This window comes from Chaetura pelagica, unplaced genomic scaffold (assembly GCF_000747805.2).
Source record: "Chaetura pelagica isolate M959 unplaced genomic scaffold, ChaPel_1.0 scaffold142, whole genome shotgun sequence".
NCBI classification, from domain to species: Eukaryota; Metazoa; Chordata; class Aves; order Apodiformes; family Apodidae; genus Chaetura; species Chaetura pelagica.
The window spans coordinates 6598751-6621119 of record NW_009952973.1 but is presented as its reverse complement, the minus strand read 5'-3'; the positions used below and the strand labels follow the sequence as shown (position 1 = coordinate 6621119).

Below are 22369 nucleotides of genomic sequence, written 5' to 3'. Positions count from 1 at the left end.
ATTTCGTCTGCCATGACCACATCACTATGTCTGGAAAAACCCTGACTAGCTGGTTGTTAATACATGTTAGTATTTTTATATTTTTTGTAATCTTAAAAGATTTTTTTTTAACTCCCTAGACTTTGTCTCCAGTAGAGACAGCTGAATACTGCATTCTTATGATTTTACTGATCAAAGGAAAACACTTGTGTTCATGGTTATTTTTTAAAATGAAAGGGAGATAAAGTTAAAAAACAAAAATCTTCTACACACAATTCTGCTGCAAATCTCTGTAGTTTACACAACAGATAGAAGAAAGCAAAAAGTACTACTGGAAAAAATGGTTGTTTGGAAGAAAAACAAGAGCTGGTGTGGATGGCATGCTTCATTAAGTGGATAACCTAAAGATTTTTATTTATCAACATAGTAAATCACTTTTTAACTTAATAATCTTTTTTCATTATTCAAGTTATTTTAAAAATCTTTTACATGGTAAGTTGTCAGCATTCTATAATGCAAAGAAACCACTAATTCAATAGAAGGCTGCCACAATGTCAGTGCTAGGAAGACAACAGACTATTTCTTTTATTATTTTTTTTCAGTACATTCTGAATATGCCAAAATGTACATCATAAGAGCAGGTGAAAAAAAAAAAATAAATGAGAAAACCACTGAACGAACTAATTCACTGTGCATCTATTCACTACCAAGTTCTTCCTTCTTCTGTTACTTTACCTTCTAAACCTTCCAGTTAAGCTTCACGTTTAGTCAGACAAGCTGTCTCCTACAAGTAATGAATACATGGTTTTCTCTATAACATAATGCCTTCCGGTACACAAGCACTACGTAACTACATCACGTTTTCACTAGCTAGAACTTTGGGAAACTTTGATTGTGGTTTCTGTAAAAGATCCATGGTTAAGAGGAAAGGAAATCTAAAAAAAAAATAAATAATAAATTACAAGCACATTTAAAAGTGAAATATGTAAGTAAGTAGAGAGTCACGTATATGTGTGATATTTTTTTTCTGTGTAATGCAGTGTGCTGGTTAAGAGCTTAATCAATTGAGAGCAAGTTATTATTTAGCATCAATAACCTGTTATGAGTTCTGAACAACTTTTAACAAAATTTAAAGTGCTTCAATAACAGGACAAGTAAGAAATTACTGAAAAAAAGTTACAAACTTTTTAGTAAATCTAATTTCACATATTCATAAGCACTTCATAAGCTTTGTTCTGCAACTAAAAGGACTTTAATTTGAAAACTTCATCAGATAAATTATTTCCCTTAGCCTTTGTGACATCTTTATAGATCTAGTTGGTTGGGGTTTTGTTAAGTAATGTATACAGCTCTAGGTTAAATCATTGAACACCTGTGAGGGAGAAAGAACAAAGGAACACTCAAAGCCACAGGGAATTGCCATATCCTCCATTTTAGCAATGAGATGAACTACTGGAATATTCTGACCAAGATGCAGAATAGCACCTGCATCCAACCCCATACTCTCTGAAAAATCAGTGAGGTTTTCACTTACTTGCAATTGTTGGTGCTGAATTGGGGCCTGAAGAAGAAACTGCAGAAGAAAAGAGCAGATGGAAACCCCAGAAGAGCAGATGAAGAACTGCCAAGAGTGACTGAGGTGAAACAGAGCCAAATATTTTTATCAACTCTGAAAACAAGGCATTCTTGGTAGTAAGATCAGAAGCTGAGCAATCACACCAAATTACACTTCAACCTGAGATGAAAATTTTAATGTTGTTCTTCCAGCCAGTATAAACAAGAAAATAAAAGGAAAACATAATAGGAACCCTCTAAATACATCCAGCAAAACCAGAGAGAATTGTGTAACCTACAAGCTCTAGAAGGGAAGTCCAGTGGAAAAAACAAAAAACCAAAAAACTGGATAAAAAGGGGAGATGCTACACAGCAATTCTGTTTCACAGAGATAAGTGTAGCTTGTAAAATGAAAGTTACTTATCTGTTATTGTTTTATGGAGTGTTTGTTGTGCTGATGGAAGGCAAAGGTCAGACCTAGACTAAAGAAACTTTAGCTGATTACTCAGAAGTCAGGGTTCAAGTTTTTATCGGTGGGGTTTCTATTAACAAGCCTGTGTCTTGAGTGAACTGAAAGGTGATGTCCTGTTCCAGACTACTGGTGCACAACTGCCTGGCTCTGTGAGCTGCACTCCTGGGAAAGATGTCTGTGATGGGCTGTGAGGGTAGTAAAAGCTTTCATGCACTGTTCAAGGATGAGTGTACCTGATTTAAAAAAACAAAAAAAATCAAACAAAAAAACAACAACAAAAATAAAACAACAACAAACAAAACAGCAAAAAACAAAAAAAAAAAACCACCACAACCACAGAACTGTTTGAGTTCTGACCATTTACCCCTAGAAGAGAATAGAAATCCTGGGATTCATTAAAGACCTCTGAGTACTATAACAGGCAGATCTAAATAGGCTCTGTACACAGACAAAGGAGGGGAAAGGTAGTATTTAAAAACAAAACACAAAACCCAAAAAACAAACCTACATATTGTTTTGAGTGGGAAAAAAGAGGACCTTGTATCTGGAAGACTAGATACAAATCTTTGAAAGAAGGACCTGTAACACTCCCTTTTGAACCTAAAACTCTATGGAAAAAAACAATCAGACCATCAGAAGGGACTTGGATGTTTTAGAATATGGCATTTGTACCAAAACGTGTCCCTGAACCACAGAATGGTTAGGGTTGGAAGTGACCTCAAGAATCATCTAGTTCCAACCCCGCTGCATGGGCACGGACACCTTCCACTAGACCAAATTGCTCAAAGCCCCATGACCAGCTGTATAGGGGACCATGAAACTGGGCTATAAAGAATTGTAGCTTCTCTAGGAATTACTCAACAACTGCACAGCAAAGGTATAGTTTCTTTTTTCCCCCCTTCCATCAAGCTTGTCTCCCTCCTACAGCTGGTTCCAACATGTTGATCAGTCTTCACCGCTCTTTCCATACCCAAATGTTAAGAGGTTGCACAAAAGGAACTGTCTTCCCGTGGTGCCAAACCTTTGGTGTCCCTCAGAAGCCACAGCTTTACGGTGCTTTCGTCTTAGTCCATAATAACCAGTCAGGGAATCAGAGTCCCCAGAGAGCAAGCATTTGCACTTGGCACTGGTGACAGGCAGCACAGGCATTTTGCTTGCTGCCAATGAAAGCTAAGAAGTAGATATGAAAGTAAGACCCTAGATGACAGATATGACACAGAAAACAACCAGCTGTTTCAGTTTTACATTACATGATGTAAAGCAACTGGAAATGGGTTTAAGCTATAAACATAAGGCCCAATGGGTGAGGGTGACTTTTGGGCAGCTCAAAGAGAATATTCAACAGTTGAGTGCACACAAGGGTTAACTGAAAGTGATCTTGGTAATGTGGTTGTCTTCCAGTTTAAAACAGAAGCAAAAGATGTATACAGTGAGGGCAATACCACATATGCATTTTTAAAGAAACTGCCCCTTATATTGTGTGTATAACGTCAGCTGTGTGCTTTGGAAAAATCAAACCAAAAATTAATACACATCAAGCACCTGCAAAATCTGAACTGGTGATTGCAAATTTGGATAGACAATTTGGCATGACACATTCCTACTGATAAAGAGAAATGCGGTTTTCAAGGCAGCTATATATTGCGCTTTACTGGAGAATTCACTTTCATTCTTCCATAAAACAGTCCATCAATGCATTAACTCAATACTTGCTTTTTTTATTACTAGCTGAACAAGTTTTATGTTTGGATGAGATACAGCTGACAGCTCATTTTTCCCTTGCAGTCAACTCAATCTCATCCAAACTATTAATGTAACAGAGTTCCAAGACAGATTTGCCAGTGGATGTTAAGTCAATTCCCACTGACTTAGCTGAGGAAAAAATTCAGCCCTTAAGCAACAGAAGAAATGTTAACTGGCAAGGCTTCTGAGTACAGACAGTTTATTTTCTCTCTATGAGAAAGAGGCATAAAGCAATATATTCAGATCAAGCACTTTATGTAATGTCCTTGTTACCTTTATCAACATTTTCACAATGTACTTGTAGTTCCCTTCGGTATGACTTTTGAGCTCCTACACCACAAATATATGTCTGCAAGTACAGTAACTGGATTTAAAAAAAAGGTATACTTTGTTTCCAGGAAAATACACATACTATACAGAACAGTAAGTTTTTAAAAGCAAATCATCTGCAAACACAGAAGTGTCCCCCAGGCAGGTTTTACTACTCTAATTTTAATAGTAGCCTTTTTTGTAAGCCAGTGAAGTGGTTGGCAAACACTTCTGCAAGATTTTTATCTAGAACAAATATTGACAGCAATTTCCCATTTTTCATTTATATTACTAAAATCCATAAAATCTTCACCATTAGAACTCAAGTTCATGCACTTATTCAAGGTACAGTTTATCCAATAAAATATTCCTGGGCTGATACATACTATATCTATATGTCACAGCACCCTGTTTTAATTGACCTTACAGACCTCACTAAATGAGAGTGAAGTTTTGCTTTGTAATCACTTATGCTCATTTCAGTAGCATAAATGAAGGAGACATTTTTATAAACAAAAGTCTGCATATGTTTCAGTACAATAAGTATCTTAAGTCTAAGCTGATGACCTAAAAAAATTCAGACTGCCACAGCTATCCATATATGTAAGAACTAAAATGCAATGTCATTTACATAAGCAACAACCGTAATAATAATTTTAGAATTACCCAGTTTCTTACTTCTGTTAAGTTCATTGTGGAACAAAACTTGACAGCTCCAGTCAGGGCAAACTTAAACCAGCTCCCTCAGGCAGCCCTCCTCTGGAATATTTTTATCTCAATTACACTTCTACCAGTCTGTGATGCACTGATGAGCTTTCCTCATAGACGTGTCTCTGGGTGCATTGGTAAATATCACATTTTATTACTAGCTATATCCCATAAAAATCAAAACCAATCAATCCACAGGCCAGTCTACTCAGAGATGCACTACTCCCTCTACCAAACTTGCAGTACCGTATGTCTATTAAAGACCTACTTCCTTCCATATGAATATAAGAAAACTGATATGAAGATACCCTGTGCAGGCTTTATTTCACAGAGAACTAGCAACATCTCTGAAAGAAACCCACAAACTCAGGAAAGGAAAACTCTTTGGGGTAAACCATAGATGCAACACAATATCAGGATCATTAGATAAACATGACAGTGAAATACAGATATTAAACAGCTAATTAATACAATGATGTGCAATATTGGCAAAACATAATAGGCCAGACATTGCTTACCTGGCTGAAAGCTAAACAACCAAAAATCCCTGTTTCAAATGTCAGGATGAAAATCATGTAAATAGTTGAGACAAATTTTGTCCTGTTTGTTCGCACAATGGCAGAACCTGTTAGCTTGCATTTTTCTTCCAGAAAGAACATTTACATTTAACTGCAGGAATTCACTTAGATCACAAGAGGTGAATATAGCCCCTCTTACATAAAAATAAAAATACAAGGCATTTTTTAAAAAAATCTGGATTAAAATAATATGGAAGCAACATAGTCCTTGCTACAAGAAAAAAAAAAAAATACACACTTGCAATTCTCTATCAGTTACCATTTAAGATAAAAATTGTTATTAGAATCACTGACAATATACAATGCTTGTTTAACAAACCTAGCTCTTGGGTAAAAGCAGGGACAAATTGCAATAGAAAACAACAGATATTGCCTGGCCTTACAATTCAACTGAATTTGACACATCCTGTAAAAGGTGAAAGGTGGGGTGGGGCAGACCCCCTGTCCCAGGGCCCCACTGCAATGTCAGCACCAGTCAACATTGTTCTTGCTTTAATTACATGTGTGGTGGGCCCCAAATTGTCCTTGTTTTAATTGCAAGGGCAGTGGACTGGGGCAATCTGGCACTTTCTGATCTTGCCTACTAGGGCAGTAAGTTGAGACAGTCTGGCACCTTCTTGACCTGGTACAACTACAGTCAGTTGGGACTATTAGGCTCTCCCTAATAACATACCTGGAACTCATACCTGGGGAAAAGTACTGGGAAACATATCTGAGACCCCTCCTGCCTGGCCCACAGCTCACTGAAAATCACCAACATCACCTGACAAGAACTGTGGCCACAACAGAAAAATACTGATAGGGTGATCTTGTGCCCATATAAATATCAGTACTAAAGTGAGGCCCTTTATAGGGCCTTTGTTTTCCAACAAAGGAAAAGAGTGAATAATTCACTGTTTTTCATATTTCACAATAGAAGATCAAAAGACTGAGCAATTCACTATAATTTATTTATTTTTTTTCTGACATTCTATTTGAAATCCAAGGAGTTTACTTTAATTCAATCTCATTATGTCTAAAGATCATTCAGTACCAAAACTTACTAACCTCTTAATTATAGGTTAACGTCTATATCTCTGTATGTGATTTAATTTTAAATCTTTGTTGAATCTTTAACTAAATTGCTGTGTCTATTTATACTAACTTGATTACTGATTAAGTTTTGCTAGAAAATCATATAATCTAATTTTGTTATTTATTATAATAGTATTAATGAGCCTCAAATTGCTGCTATTCCAAAATCACACAGGACCCATAATCACTTGTTGATTTCAAAGTCACACAAGACACATAATCACACTGAAATCCCTACACTTAATCCCTTTAGACAAACTAGGGACTAGGATTGGATCCAGCTGCACTCAGGCTCCTCTGTGAGAAGGAGTTTATAAAGCAAAGTGGGACCACTCTGATCTTCTTGACTCTGCAGGAGGACCTTCCTCATTCTTTTCCCTAATCCCTGTGCAAATCTTTCCAACACGATCCTGACTCAATTTCCTCTATCTCTGCATAAATCCCTCCTCCTGATCCCTATGTAAATTGTTCCAACTCAATTCCAACCTTTATTTGTTCCTTCCATATAGCAGGTAAGAGTGAACCTTGCCATCAAGTTCTGCTAAGTCACACTTTCACAAACGTATATTAAAATAACTTTTTCTAAGATCTTTGACAGTGATTCAAGTAATCTTAAGTCTTTCCACTCTCACTCATGACAACAGGCTATTCTTCCTTCCATAAGAATCATGAATAACACAGGTACTTCAACTTTGTACACCTGTGCTGAATAGACTTCAAGGTAATGATTTGTTATATTTAATCAGTTGTTTTATATTTAGTAGAAGTAGATTTCTGTGTCTATTGCCAAAAGCACAATTTTATTATCCTTCCCTGTGCAGTTTTAACTAAATCATATACTAGCTTTTTTGATTATTTTGTTGTGTCTGATTATAAGATCTATTAAAATTGAAGTATTTGAGTTTCTTGTGTTTAATTACTCAAATTTACTTTACAATGATACAAGTATCCAAGAAAATTCAGTTACCACATATGTCATTCTCACATGTGCTTTTAAAAATGTACATACACATTTGTGTCATATGCAAACGTGTATTTACACTGTTTTCTGCACCATTTAGTGTTCCCTCTCCTTGCAGCTCAAAAAAAGCCTCTTATAAAGGAGGTGCTATTTTTTTCATTTATTAGATGGAACTATATGGCACACACTTGCAATTTGTAACTGCGGACAGTGACCGTACAGCCACATTAACCACACACTAATGTTTCTCCACTGTGTTAGTTAAAATCTTAAATTTTGTGTCATGTGTGCAGAGGATGAGGAACACTCAGTGGCATCTCACCAGTGTCCCTCTGAGAACTGTAGACAGACACAGGAGTCCCTCTTGTTCTGAATCAGGAGGAAATATGGGAAAGGATGGCTGGGAAAGAAACAACCCTTAGGGGCAATAGAAAGGGCAAAAGTAGTATTTGCTGGGGAGAGGAAGGAGGAGAAGCAATGGAAAAAATTAGATCTCTCAACATTCAGCTTCCAAAATCAGGACCTTAATATCAAAAAACTGCCATGAAAATATCAGTTTCTACCTTCCTCCTGTAGCCAACTCTCAGAAGATGCCATTCACTCTGCCTCATCCAGTGCAAAGTCCCAAAACATACAGGTATCAACATGGGCAGCCCTGCTTGTCAGCCAAGAGAGCTCCCGTCAGAAAGCACTTAGCTGCCTTTACAAGGGAAGCTGAAGACAGACTAAAGGACCAGCTGATGAGAAAGGCACGTCCCCACAGTCTTGCTTTGCTGAAAGCAACAGTGATCTTGACATCAAGCCTGTAGGGTATGATTGCATCCATGCAGGTGAGAAAGCTGACAAGTCTTTCAATGGGAGAAGTGTTGTTTCTATCACCCTCCCTGCTGGTACTCCATGAAAGCCACAGCAATTAAGTTTACATCAAGATTCTGCAAAGTCTGAACAGATACACAGTAAAATCTATGAGACAAATTACTGGGGGTGGGCGCAGGGGATGAACAAGACAAAAAACCTGATACAAACAAGCTGATCAATACTTTATTGCTGAAATACACCATGGTGTGAAGTCTTTTCTGTACTCTTTTCTATCTATCCCGTATTTCCAGCTGACCAGCTGCTTGAAAATGAGTCCCTTGAAAGATGACACAGAGAGCTAATTATGGTGAGTGCTTCCCACCTCCAGAGAGATTTTTCCTCTTGGATCCATACGGCAAAACAAGCTAAAAATTAAGCACTGTCCCAGTCCCTCTTCTGTTATAGAAAAAGGCTATTGGGAAATGGTGCACACTTTGCCAAGTTTCCTTTGAGTCAGCTGTGAGTTTCTTACTTGCCAAATGTACTTAAAACAGAAAGTATAGAAACTGACAGTAACAACTAAACCAAAAGTCTGGTGCTGTTACTTTAAATTAAATCAATTTAACATAGGATTCAGAATGTTTTGGGTTTTAATATGCATGTTAGAGAAAATTTACCAAAGACAACAAATTAAAAAAGACAAAAATGATTTTTAAATCCTCTTCTGTTCACATAGATGATGACAGATGCACCGTCTACTGAAACAGCACTTAATACAATGTATGCAACTTATGCTCCATTCTTTCTTAAGAAGCATACAAAAAGCTTTCTTACCCTATTTCTATACATTGCAATAAAACCATATTTGGAATTTCAGTACATATACTAATTAATGTGGTAAAAACTTTGGAGGAGAAAACCAGAAAATTAGTTATTGGATTGAATGCATATCTAAAACTGATTTTATATTAAACACATCTTTGATATTTCTTGTAAGGCACACTATGCTACTTTCATTGTAGTACTATCATTTGCCAAAAATGAAAATCCAAACTAACATCCCTTAATTCTCACAGAAACTGACATTACCAAATGTCAGTGTGCCTACCACCCTCAAAAAGATTCTCAATATGTACAAAAGGAAACCTAAAGCATTATGGTATTAATGGGAAGGTTGCGTCTGTCTCCTTACCACAGGCTTTCTAAAATTTGCTGCACTAGCCGCTAAAAACTGAAGCAAGTACCCTCCAGACTCAGGGGGGAGCTGCAGGATTTATTCCTGAGCACAGTGTGGCATGCAGCCAAAGGAGTAATTTAGCAGAGTTTTTGGCCAAGCAGGAAAGTGTTCCATTTCTTCTGCCATTCATTGAGACCCACAAGGAAACTGAGACAGGAAGTCAGGCTTCCAGATAATAGGAGTGTTCCTAATGATGTCCTTTGGCTCGCAGCACAGAACAGTTCCTCTCTGCTCACTCTTGCTACAACATCATATCTCTATATAATTTCCCACTGTAGAGAGGGAACAACAACAAAAGCATTTTAAATGAGTTTTTATTTGCATCCAATTCAAGGGGTCCATTTAAATTGCATGCATTATCTGCTTCTGTACTGTGCATGAGCAGCAACTAATTGTTCTCTAAAAACAGCTATTTACATTGGGAAATCAGTCTAGCGTGATGCCACTTCAAAAAGATTCTTCCACTGCAATGTCTACAAACACATATGTATGTATTTTAAAACATCACAAAACACCAAGTAACAAATTTCACCCCAGTTATCTCTTGCCTCCATTATAATGGACCATTGAAAAACATACCTTCAGTAAGTCTCAATAAAGTGCTCCTAAATATAAGTTTTTCTCAGGTTCAAATTCTGACCATGCTCAGGTGAATGTCACCATGTAATTAATCTCATTAGAACTAAGAGATCCTGAACTGCAGCCTGGGTGAAGAATTCAGTCTCATAAGCTGCAGCATATAAACACAATGCATTTAGCATCCCTGCATGAATGTGCCAAGACATACCAAATCAGATAAAAAATGAAGACACTCCTTGATCATAAAGGGAAAAGCCTTCACTGGCTGCTGCAGGTCCCCATTCTGGGCCACACCATAGCCCACCTAAGCAATCCAGAGCTTGTATTCCTGCATGAATGTGCCAAGAAATAACAAATCAGATAAAAAATGAAGACACTCCTTGATCATAAAGGGAAAAGCCTTCACTGGCTGCTGCAGGTCCCCATTCTGGGCCACACCATAGCCCACCTAAGCAATCCAGAGCTTGTTAACGCATAATTAACACAGGTTCTTCCACATCTCACCTACAAAATCTGCTGTACCACATGGAAGGATACCAAGTAGTGCTACTGTAGCTGTGATGATCAGAAGAGATGAAACTCAAAGTTTGTTAGGAATGTAATTATGTTTTCTTGGACCAATCTTACAGAAAGAAAATGTCTAACTAACTTTCAGACACAATCTTAGTAAATATTTTACCAGGTGGAAGTGTCACTGCACAATCCACAGCACTGATAGAGAACAAAACCAAAAGAACAGCACATGAAGAATTCATCCATATTTAACATATTGAAACAAAATACCACTAGGAATTTTGATATGTGTATCATTGTTTTAATTAAAAGTTACTGCCTTAGCAGCAGCTGAATACAGAGAGCAGTTTGATCTGCAGTCAAAATGCACTCACCAAAATTTGTGCTGGAAATTGCCTATCTGCAGCTGCAGAGGGCTCAGCAGAGGATAATTCATCTCTCATTTGTATCTCAGTTTTTATTCTGTTACCTAGCTTCCCCTGGCAAGTGACCCATGCAGCACCTTTGTGATGTAGGTTATTCCCTGTGACTTCTCTGAGCATCTATCCAACCTTAAACATAGTACTTGCAACTCTTCAGACAACAAACAGAAAGGAAAACTGAATGCAAAAAAGATTATGAAGAGGGAAGGAAGGAAAGGTGCAGCGTGTGTACAGCAGTGCCCTGGGGAGCCAGGAATCCCTGAAGCTTTCTCAGTGTAGGAGCAAGTCTAATGCATGCTCCTTTTCAAAGGACAGACAGCTGTAGAAAGAGTTTATCTGGACACCAAAACAGCTATAAAGAGCTAAAAGAAATCAGAACTGATTAGCACATAAAACCAGGGATGTTAACTTGTTTCTTTAGTATGTGCAAATAGATTCAAAATCTTATCTAAATCTTTGCCGATTCCTGTGACACATCATTTGCTTGTTAAAAGGAGAGGAGAGGAATATTTCCTCACTGATAAGACCTAGGACATTTTAGGCGAATAAAGCCAAGCCAGAGTATGTGAGCAGAAACCAATGGTCAAATCATGTTCTTCTTCTATAAAACTATGTAATTGGAACTGAGTATTGTATTCATGTTAATCTTTGTTTATTTCTTCCTTAGGGCTGTTCTTTAGTCTGAGCTTGTTCATCAGAAGTAAAGACAGACAAAAGGATTACATTTATAATCAAGTCTTTCTAAATAACCTTTTACTTCCTATACATCCCTGGGCCTAGAATGACTAGAAAAATGAATCAGCAAAAATACATTATATGTAATGGAATGCTGCACCATACTCCAAATAAATCTAATAGACACTTCTTTTAGAGTATAAAAAAATAGCAAAGACAAATTAGTTTTATCCAAGTTAAAAAACTTGTCATTACTTTAGCTGGCTCTAAACATTGTTGATTTAAATCCCCATAAAATAGTTTGCATTTCTTTATGAAATTTTAGTTCTAGCCCCCTCAAGATCTGCATTTGTTCATAAACACAGTTCCTGACCAAGGAGGCATCTCTGTATTTGATTATCTTCCATAATGCAAAAAAGGAGTCTATGCTATTAATTCCCTTTACCCAACTTCCATTTCTGTAGACACACTGGCCGTGATCCATCAGTGCTACAATTCATACTTAATTCGTCTTCTTCCCATGTAAAAGTATTATGAATTAAAACATCCAAAAGGTCTGATCTGGGTTTCTGTATTTTCACCTCTACATGTGTGAAAGGGTTTCATCCTCAAGAATGCTGATAGAGGACTTATTAAAAAAAACAAAAGACACACAAAACCAACCAAACAAACAAAAAAACCCGCCAAAAACAATAAACACAAACAAAAAAACCCCACCTTTTCCTACATTCCCTGCTCTCCACTGCTTCTTCAATTCAGGGACTTAAGGATCTACAAACTGTAAAAGGAGAATTGTGTCATGATGGGCAAAGATTTTTCTCCTTCCTTCTCCTGCCAAGTAATTTCAGAAAACTGTAACTAAAGACAAATAATGGACTCTTCTTCAAACAAGAATCCTCAGTCAAATCTGGACTCATTTATTACCACTCAGGGTATGAAGTTCAACACACTAAAGAAACAGTATCCAAAAGAAAACAGAAGTTTGTGAAACACAAAAGTAACCAACTAGCCAGTTAGGCTATGTCCTAAGGTTACTTAGGTCTATACTGAGATCTAGAGATTTTTGCAATCTATACAAACTATAGATAGCTTTGGGAAAAAAATAAAAATTAAAATAAAATAAAATAAAATAAAAAATACACTTTCCATTCTGTTTTTATCTTACCATGTAGCTAATTCTTCAACTTATTAAATAAATGGGGATGTTAGTATACATGTTCCTTCTAGTTTTCCAAGACCTCTTTAGGTTCTAGCAGCCTCTGGGATCTTAAATGTTTTCATTTTGGGATATTTTAAATTACTGAAGAGACTTGCTGTGCTTGTCAAACTTTAGCTAATGGTACATGATTTTGCTGATATTATTACAAATGACACTGACACTAGTTTTGCATGCCTGCTGTCTTTTGTAACAAATGGCTTATCATCTTTGACTTCACATTTCTTGAAGTTACAGAGATAAGAAACTGTATATGCCACTGCAACAGTCATGCTCCTCTGCATCTTTAGCCATCTGTCAGATTGAACAATTACTAAAGTATTCAGCTGTGACAAGAAGAAACCTATCTCTATAGGCCAAGGAGTTATTGCAGTAATCTAAATCCAGTCTTATCCTGAGGCTCCCTGTGAATGAATAAATAAATAAATAAATCAGATGCTCTTGTAAGCTGCTGGAGTTTTTTCACACCCCAGTCCAGCAAGAAAGAACCTGCAATCACAAAGTCACTGAATGTAAGATTTCATGATACTCTGGTGTTAGTGATGACAACTACAGAAACTGGGGCAAAAATCCAACTGCCTTCATTAATGTGCCTGCAAAACATGTAAGCACATGAATACAAGCAAGCTGTAGCCCAAGTACACAGGAGTAAATTAGTCAGCTCTGCACTTTATTCTTTATTCACCTATAAATATTATCTCTAAAGTAATTGGGAACATTCCCACAGTTCAATAGTCTCTAGATCAGGTTTAACACACACAATATTGTGGCGTTTCCCAATGCAGAAAATAATAAAACAAAGCCAAACAACTTTAAAAATCCTATATAGATACTTTTACAGGCATCTGTGCTTCAATGATACTTCCTTAAGTAATCAGGCGGGCATGTGCATACACGTGTTTAAAGAGAATCCATACACATTAGGTAAATGCCTTTTTCTTCTTGTGTTCTTGCATACATTCATTTTCATCACATACAGTTGGTCATTTCTTTCACAGTCATAATGAGCTTTGAAGTTCAGTCACTTCCCAAAATAGCCAAATTGCATTTATCTTTCAGGCATACTACAAGACATGAGTTTTTGAAATAGCATTTAGGGAAGGCTGAAGAACAAAGGAACTGCAACACTGGATCACATCCAAGGTCCTGCATCCCACAGCAGTCACCAACAGCTGCTTCACAGAAAGAAACAAGAATCTGCAATAGGTAGATGAGGATAATCTTGCTACACGTTTAAGTTTCATCCAGGTTTCCAGCTACTAAAGACTGGCTTGAACTCAAAAGCCTGAGGTATAATATCCACTTGAAAATGATATAATTATTAATTATCAGAGCTCCAGATACCCTTGCTATCTATGGAAATGTCATATCATCTATCCAAATGCTGCCTAAGCGGAATCGTCTAGCAGACTTCAATCTAAAAAAGTTTTCTTAAAACCCCCACATACATCTCCATGTCTTAATTCTGAATTTGCCACTTTGGAATTTAACAGACTAATAGGAATAGAAACAAAAAAAACTTTTTTTTTTACCTTCTTGGGTGATTTCTTAAATTGTAGATGTATATCATGTGCTTTCTCTTTCATTTTCTGTTTTCTAACTTGAACAGCTCTTTACGGTTTTCATTAAACAGTTTTTCCAGTAATCTAACCTTTGTGGAACAACACACTTATCCGTATGAATCTGCTTCCTCAGCTATTTATAGCTCAAAAATCTTAGATAGTAATAGATCAAAAATCCCAATACTACAATGAAGATCATAAAAAGATGGGTAACATGCCTTCATCATGGTGCTGGCAGTTCTACACTCTTAGTCAGAAAAGGGCTAAGCAGGTGGCCTAAACAAAAAAATACCTAATTTATCAGTTTGTCTGTATGCATATACACCTTTACAAGGGATGAAATACACAACTCTAAGTATGAAAACAGCTGTCAAGTAGTGAACTTTAAATTACCTGCAAATAAAACTGAAGTAAGAACACAATTGTAAGAGTAATGTTAAGTAAGGGGGAAAAAAAGTACAAGTAAAAATAAAGATGTATGCAAATTTGTTATAAATATAAGGACATTTTACCAGATGGAGAAATTGGGCAGTTCATCATCATGTTCTCACACCCTCTGAGTTATTCTAAAACTACTCTTCATGAAAATATAATTGGCCATGCAAGTAAACTGTTTAAATAAATCTTGATGTAAGAACCATCTGAAATAATTTTCTTTCCTTATCTGAGTACATCATCTGGAAACACAGAGTAGGTCTGTTTTTTAGCCACACTGTGGAATTGCTCTGCCCTATTCAAAATTCTTTCTACTTTGTTGTGGAAGTGGAAAAATGTTGAAGGTCTTCAGTGATACAATCCCCAGGACAGCAAGAATGTAACTAACTAGAACCTACAAAAATGTCAGACACCCATAAAATTGATTAATTTTTATTTAATAACAATTAAGAGTTATTATTAGAGATGTGTAACTGCTGCTACCAGCATGAGAATAATGTAAAGCATCTGCACAGCTCTTTAGATACATCCTTCTCAGCTGATGTCCATACCCCTTGCTTCTTCCAAGAGTGGATACTCAAATTCCACCATAGTTTATAATATCATAATTTCTAAACTCAGATTGAAATGCACTGAAAATCAGTTTTAAAAGAAATATCTTTAATTTGCATTTTTGTGTCCTGATTTTTTTACTATTTCCTGACCAGATAGAGTTTCAATACTTATTATTCGTTAACACAATATTAAAAAATTTGTATTTTGTCATTGACATACAAGAATACCAATCTAGAAACTTCTGAAAGTTTGAACCCTGATAAGATACCATTAGACCGACAGTGACTGTCCTGGCACAGCTGAGCTTATTTTGCTGAATAGCACCAACTTTTAAAGCATGATTTATAAATATTTTAAAATTTACACAAAACTACCCAAAATTATCATTTTAAGTGTTTCATGTAACAGAAATTATTGCTAAGAATGTTTGTGTATTTTAAGTTACTAAAAGGATACTTCAGACCAGGCATATTGTCCTGCAATATTATTTATATGATTATTTTTTTTAAATAAAAATAAATTCCTAGTCTATTAATGATAGGCTTTATATCAAGAAAGTATATATAGCAAAGCAGTTAGTTAAATACACACTGCATATCTGATCCAGCATCACATTTCACACACCTCCAGAAAAAAAAGGAAAAAAAAATTAGAGGTCATTTTAGAACAAAATTTTTTTGTGTGTGTTTTGGTCTTGGCAATCTCTGCTTTTAAATATTGAAGGGAAAACCCACAAACCTACACTTTGGTGCATTATCTGCTCTGTAAGTGCTCAAGTATTCCTCAAACATTCGATGCTCCCTGATTTATAGTCTCTCGAAATATGCACTTGCAGACCATTCCTCAGGCAAAAATCCCAATAAAAGTCATCCAAGAGTATCTGTATTAGTAGGAACTGCCTCCGAAGCAGTCTGCAATAGCAACCACTCACATGGGTTGCACACCTCTTCATGGGTTGCAAATAGACACTCTTACGTATGTCCATGTCACAGCCTTCACTTTCATGCTCTCCAGCTCAACCTGTTCTGGTACATGACTATACAAGTTTTACACTTCAAGTATTCTGATGTCTATTGTTCAGCAAGGACAGTCTTCACATCACATCTTTATATTTAGGTATTTGAGTCCAACAGAGACAGAAGGATCATGTATGTGTTTTGTATAAATATTTATAGCAGGATATTTCAGGGTTTGACGCGCAGTGTTTAACAGATCACTGGCAGCCCACTAAGCACTGAGAAGCCTCTGAGAACATGCCAGCCATGCACAGCCCATCTGTCCTTCTCCTCCTCCTCATTTCCAGCTGTGGGCACAGGTGCACAGTTTCTTTACTACAGAACTACCAAAGCACTAGAAGACTATCTAAGGTTATGCTGAGCTAGAAGTTATATTTTTTGAGAGAGTAACTAATAATTTTAAGGAAGGAAAGAATATGTCAAGGGAAAAAACACAAAGGATTAGGTGACTGATGGGGCAGCACAGGGCAAAGCTGAAAAACATGCAGAAAATGCCTTCAGCAGAGAAAGGGAATCCAGAAACAAGGGAACTTGCCATAGGAACAATGAAAGAGATGATAGGAAAAGTAGGACATGGGCAGCAGACACACCAAACAAATATGCATTAAAACACATTAACAGATTAGCTATTACATCTCTCTTAGCCAAGAAAAATATCCTAAGAAGAGAACTAAAAATACCCGAAGATTTCTCTAGTCATGCTTTCAGTTGCTATAGCTCTGAAGGGATGTAGTAGGGAGGTGGACAGAGGAAAATGTGGTAGAACCTAACATTTTTCATGAGTCTAAAGCAAGACTATAAAAATCTATTTCAGCTTAAGGATAAAGACACATTGTCTAAACAAAAGAATAGTGCTTTCTCCCCTTCTTTAGTTTATTCACTGTTACAAAATTTAGTATACTGTAATGCATCAAGGAATAAAAATAAAAGGTCTGTATTCCTCCACAAGGCTCCTTGTGCCTGTGAAAACCAGAAGGTGACTCTTCCATTTTACAGCCCCTTCTGCCAATACCATGCATCACAGATGTGACCGTTTCTCTCCAAAAAAGTAGTGAATGGAATTATGTCATAAGCCTATCAACCCTGTTTTCCAGGGGGGCAATAAGAATGATATGAAGCAGACATCCAGGTGTGGTGAATGTTTCTCAGCTTGCCTGGAGGACCTGATTCCAAGCTCAATTAGATTTGTCAATTAGGCTTGCTAAGCAGTGATGTAATACTGCTCCTTGTAGGTCACTTGTTTGACATACCAGAAATATACACAGAAACAGACCCTGACTGAAAGCAGTCAGGACGTGAAACTGAGCATTTGGTATGGAAGAATATTCACAAAGTTAGAACATCAAATATATTCATTTGAGATAGTTTTGCCAGAGTTTCACTATTTAATTAATCTTTTCAATTAAGCCAAGGAGAAACAGAACTTTCTATTCACACAGATCTCTTTCAAAGTTGTTGAGATACCACATAAAGGACACCACAGGTAACATAATGTTGCAGAATTCTGAGAATTAAATAAATAAATAACTTTAAAACTTCATTTTTCAGTAGTCTGATTTACCCTATAAGCTCACCCACAGCAGGAAGAAGGCCAGACCATTGAGAAAAGCTTGTTTCTGTTTCAGCTGCCTACACTGTGCATTTACTACATTAATAGTCACAGCTCTGTCAATCTGGCAAGTGACATGAGCAGTACAACCTCTATATTAGTACAAACTGCACAATATATCTTTTGTGATTTACTACATAAATATAAATATTAAATATCTCATTTATCTAAATCAAAATAATAAATATAATCAGAGGTTTTAAGAAATTTCACATGACCATACTGCACACAACTAGCACGTTTAGAGCTGAAAGCACGTTTCAGAATACAAAACACAAACTACAAAAAACAACCTAGCAGTATAAAAGGCTACTGCTACAACATCAATAAACAAAAGTTAGGTTGCTGTTACAGATTACATTGTATAGTAACTATCCTTAACATCACTACCAACTTTCCATGTTCACATATCTTACAAATAAAATACCTAACCAGATTTCATACCTGAGTGAGATATAAAATATTAATAACCATGTTACGGACAATCAAAACTTTTTAAAACTTTATAAAGGTGTTAAGAAACCAAATGGGTTCCATAGTTTCTCACCAGAGTGAGAAATTGACACAATGAGGAGGGTCTTTCTTACTTTTTTTCTTATTCTCAAGCCCATACACAAACACAGAATTTGTTCTTAGTCAAAGCAACTGCAAGCTAACCAACTTCCAAGTTACAAAGCTGTAGATCTAATAGCTTGTCTTTCTTATTATTCTTTTGACAATTTGTATCTAGCTTCACTGGGAAACAAATTAAAAGCTTCTGTTCCAAGTCAAGCAACTCATAATTCGAAAGAAAAAAAAAAATCCCAATTAAGTGTTTTGTATGAGGGAGTTTTCCTTGGGAAAAACAATAGATGAAGGAACTTAACTTCGAGTTTATTCCCCAAACCTTCAGCATTTTTTTTTGGAAGTGAAATACCTGTTAGAAGAAATGCTAGAAAATACTTATCTGAGGCCAGCCAGCATTCCAGACGCTGGAGCAGTCCTCAGTGATGTGGCTACGCAACAAAACTAAGCCTTCTTGCCTAGTCTCCCACAGTTCACAGTATTTTAATTGTAAGATCACATCAGAGTAACTCACAGTCTCCTTTTTTGCTCTTAGTGAAACAAAACAAAAGCCTTCAAAAAAACTTTTATATCAACTAAGTGCAGACTATGAACAACTATTACAGGATGGGAAGTTCTTTTCCTAGCCCTCTCACTCTGCATTTCAACAGACATCATTAATAAATTATAAACTGTAGTAAGAATGAAAAAAAGGAAAAACTTCAGGAATCCACTGATAAATGTAGATCCATGTTGCAATCTGAAAAGCTTGACAGTGTTAATATAAATCTAACCATGCATTTTGTTTTTTTGGAGTAATACATGAGTTACACAAAAGCTGATCTATGTTCTTAGATCCTTTAAAGCCTGACATTGCAATGAGGTTGCCATTACCAGTTTCACATCTTCTGGCAAATTAGACCTTGAAGACCAAGTAAGAATGCCTTACACTTGAACTTCACAATGGTAAACACTGAGGGTGATATCCTGCAGAGAGACACAGGGAAGTATCTGACACATCAGAAGCACAAAAACTGTGCTACATCACATCCCGCTGTTACAGCATGCCAAGATACTTATTATAAGAAGAAGTGACATGACTGAAAAGTCATACATAGGTTAAAGGTCTGCAAACTAACACACAGGAAACCACATAGCTCATCAAGTTCTTCTTCACAATGTCAATAGCTTCCTTACCAACACTCATCTCCTCACCACCACCACAGCATTTCTCCAGGCTCTTCTCTTCTCTGGAACACTTACTCCAGGGCTCCTGTTGGCTTCACTGCCGAGACTGAATTTTGGAGTTGTTGCATAAAATAGCTGCTGTTTTAGATGCAGTTGGAAGCATCCATTCCAAAACAACTCCTAAACATGCTGTGCATCTGTCAGACTCCTCTTATTTGAAGATTTTTCACAAAGCTAGAAACATTGTAGGAAAATGAACTACAGCCACTACAGCATCCTGCACCACACATTTTAAGTCAAAGGAACAGTGTGAATCTAGGCACACTTACTAAAATGATCCGTTCCTTATGAAAATGTTAAAATACACACAGAATATCCATACATAATCCCACAGAATACCTAAAAATAACATATCAGAGGCTCTCTCATTTTGTTTCTGGTAAATTTCTCTGGCTCTTCCACAAAAGGAAAAAACAGGAAAAAAGGAACCTACCAAAAGAAGATTGCTTTGACAGATTTAGGAATGTATGTATAAAGAGTTTATATATATAGAATTATAACTACTTCTAACTATAGATCTGAAGCCTCATGCTTTCTGTCACAAGATCACAAATATTTTCTCATGTGATCTGTGGAATAAAAATTAAGCAGCAAACACTACTCACTGGAGAAAAACAGAATGTAAATAACTTAAAATACAGGTGAATCCATCTTACATCAGCATATTTGGGGGATCTTAGTAGTGGTTGATTTCAAAGCATTTTATTTGATCACAAACCGTGTTAGGTCAAGCTATAGTAGCACATCTGTAAAATCTGCATGGAGCTCACTGGAGTTTTTGAAGTATGTCCCTAGATAAAACCCTACGTGGCCGTGGGCATTCCCCCATTTTTCCAAGCTGCAAAAATTCACTTACATCTGAGAGTTACAGTTTAAAAAAAAACAAACAACAAACAACCACAACACAACAAACAAACAAAAACAAAACAATGAAAAAAAAAACTTTTATAGCTTCAGCTGCAGGCCCTCCAGATGCAGTAAAAGCAGGTGTTAATTATATCTAAGATACAAAGTTTGCATACACTGAACACAAACTCAGCAAGAATTAGCTTTGTTTTATCCTGTTATCTCACGCATGCAGCGATCACACAAATGTGAGTGTGAACAACTCACACCCTTGAGTGTGAAGCCTGGCTTTGTCCTTCTTTAGGACCTCCCTGTGGAAACCATCCTAATGGCAGATATCAGTAGAATTACTCCTAGGAGTCCAAAACCCAAGCCAGACAGTAAGACCTGACCCTAGGAAGAACAAACATTTGGGTTACGCTGCTAAAAGAGGCTGAGCACCCACCATCCCCATCACCTTTGATCAGGTATCAGTACTTCACAGGCTAAGATTAATGGAACCTTTAGGAAAGGTTTAGCAGGAAAACTAATCGGGAAATACTGCTAGAGGATCAGTTTCACTGATATACAGAACTTCCTAATTTTTGTTTAAAACGATTGGTACATGGTACAAACCCAACATACAGTGGTGACAGACACTTTCATTTCTGAAAAACTACCACACGCTAAAAAGATATATATAAATGCATGGGCTATTTACTGCAGAGAAAACCTCAAAGTGATTGCTTTTAAGACTAAGGGAAACTACACATAACTAACTCTTAACACATCTACCTGTCTCTCATCACAGTAATTATCTAAGCACCTTGTGAAGAAGCAGCAGCAGCAAGAACTGCCACAAAATATTTAAATGGGCCAAACTTTCTAAATAAATGCTTCTTTCTCCAAACAAAGCAATGGCAGAGAACTGTCGACACTGATCATATTGCAGTGTTACTGTTGTCTCTCTCATGTATAACCTTAAAACACTTAGTATCATGAATTACAATTTTTAAATATTCCCACTACAAAACAAGAAGTACTAAAAAAAAGCCCAGAGCAATCTAAGACTAGATATACATTTCTCATTATATGAAATGACAGATCCAATTCTTTCTAAAGAATTGCAGACTAGAATAAAAGTTATGTATATTATTATGAAGTTATATACGTGTGCGTGTGTGCTAACTGGGAAAAAAAATACTGTTTTGTTTGCAGTTGCTTCTGCTCTATTTGAACTTGAGCATTCTGCAGTTGTATGCAAGTAAGACCTAACAATTCACACTTTGGAACAAAAGATTTTTGTGATTGGAGAAACACAGTGTCTGCATATTTGGCATATACGTTCACCACATTCTCCTCAATAAATTAAACGAAACCTTACAAAGTGAACAAAACCTTTGGCTGAACCAGTTTTCAGAATATAAAATGACTAATTAATATAAAGGGGACTGCTGGAAAACTTCAGCACTTATTTAACAGTAGAGCCGTTGGGAATGGACCACTGCTGTTGTTCATAACACGTTTTTCGGGGGGGGAGCATTCTCGAGATACACTTGTCTACTGAAGTACCGGTGAACCCGGTTCCTGGGGTCAGTTCTGGTGGCTGGTCACTTTAATGGACGAATAACTGCACCTGGCATTCAGAAGGCTGAAGTCCTACATCAGTAAGACAAAAGCCCTAGAAAAGCCCTCGGTTGCCGGTGGGGGACAGGTTGAGGTGGAGGGAGGCGGGGGCGGCTCCGCTCCCGCCGCGGG

At 36.8% G+C, this 22369-nt stretch overlaps 1 protein-coding gene across 1 annotated transcript in view; it reads right to left on the bottom strand.

The window, feature by feature from the left end:
• Window positions 1-22369, bottom strand: part of TLL1 (tolloid-like 1) — a 136381-nt gene that overhangs the window by 113425 nt on the left and 587 nt on the right. The window lies entirely within an intron of this gene.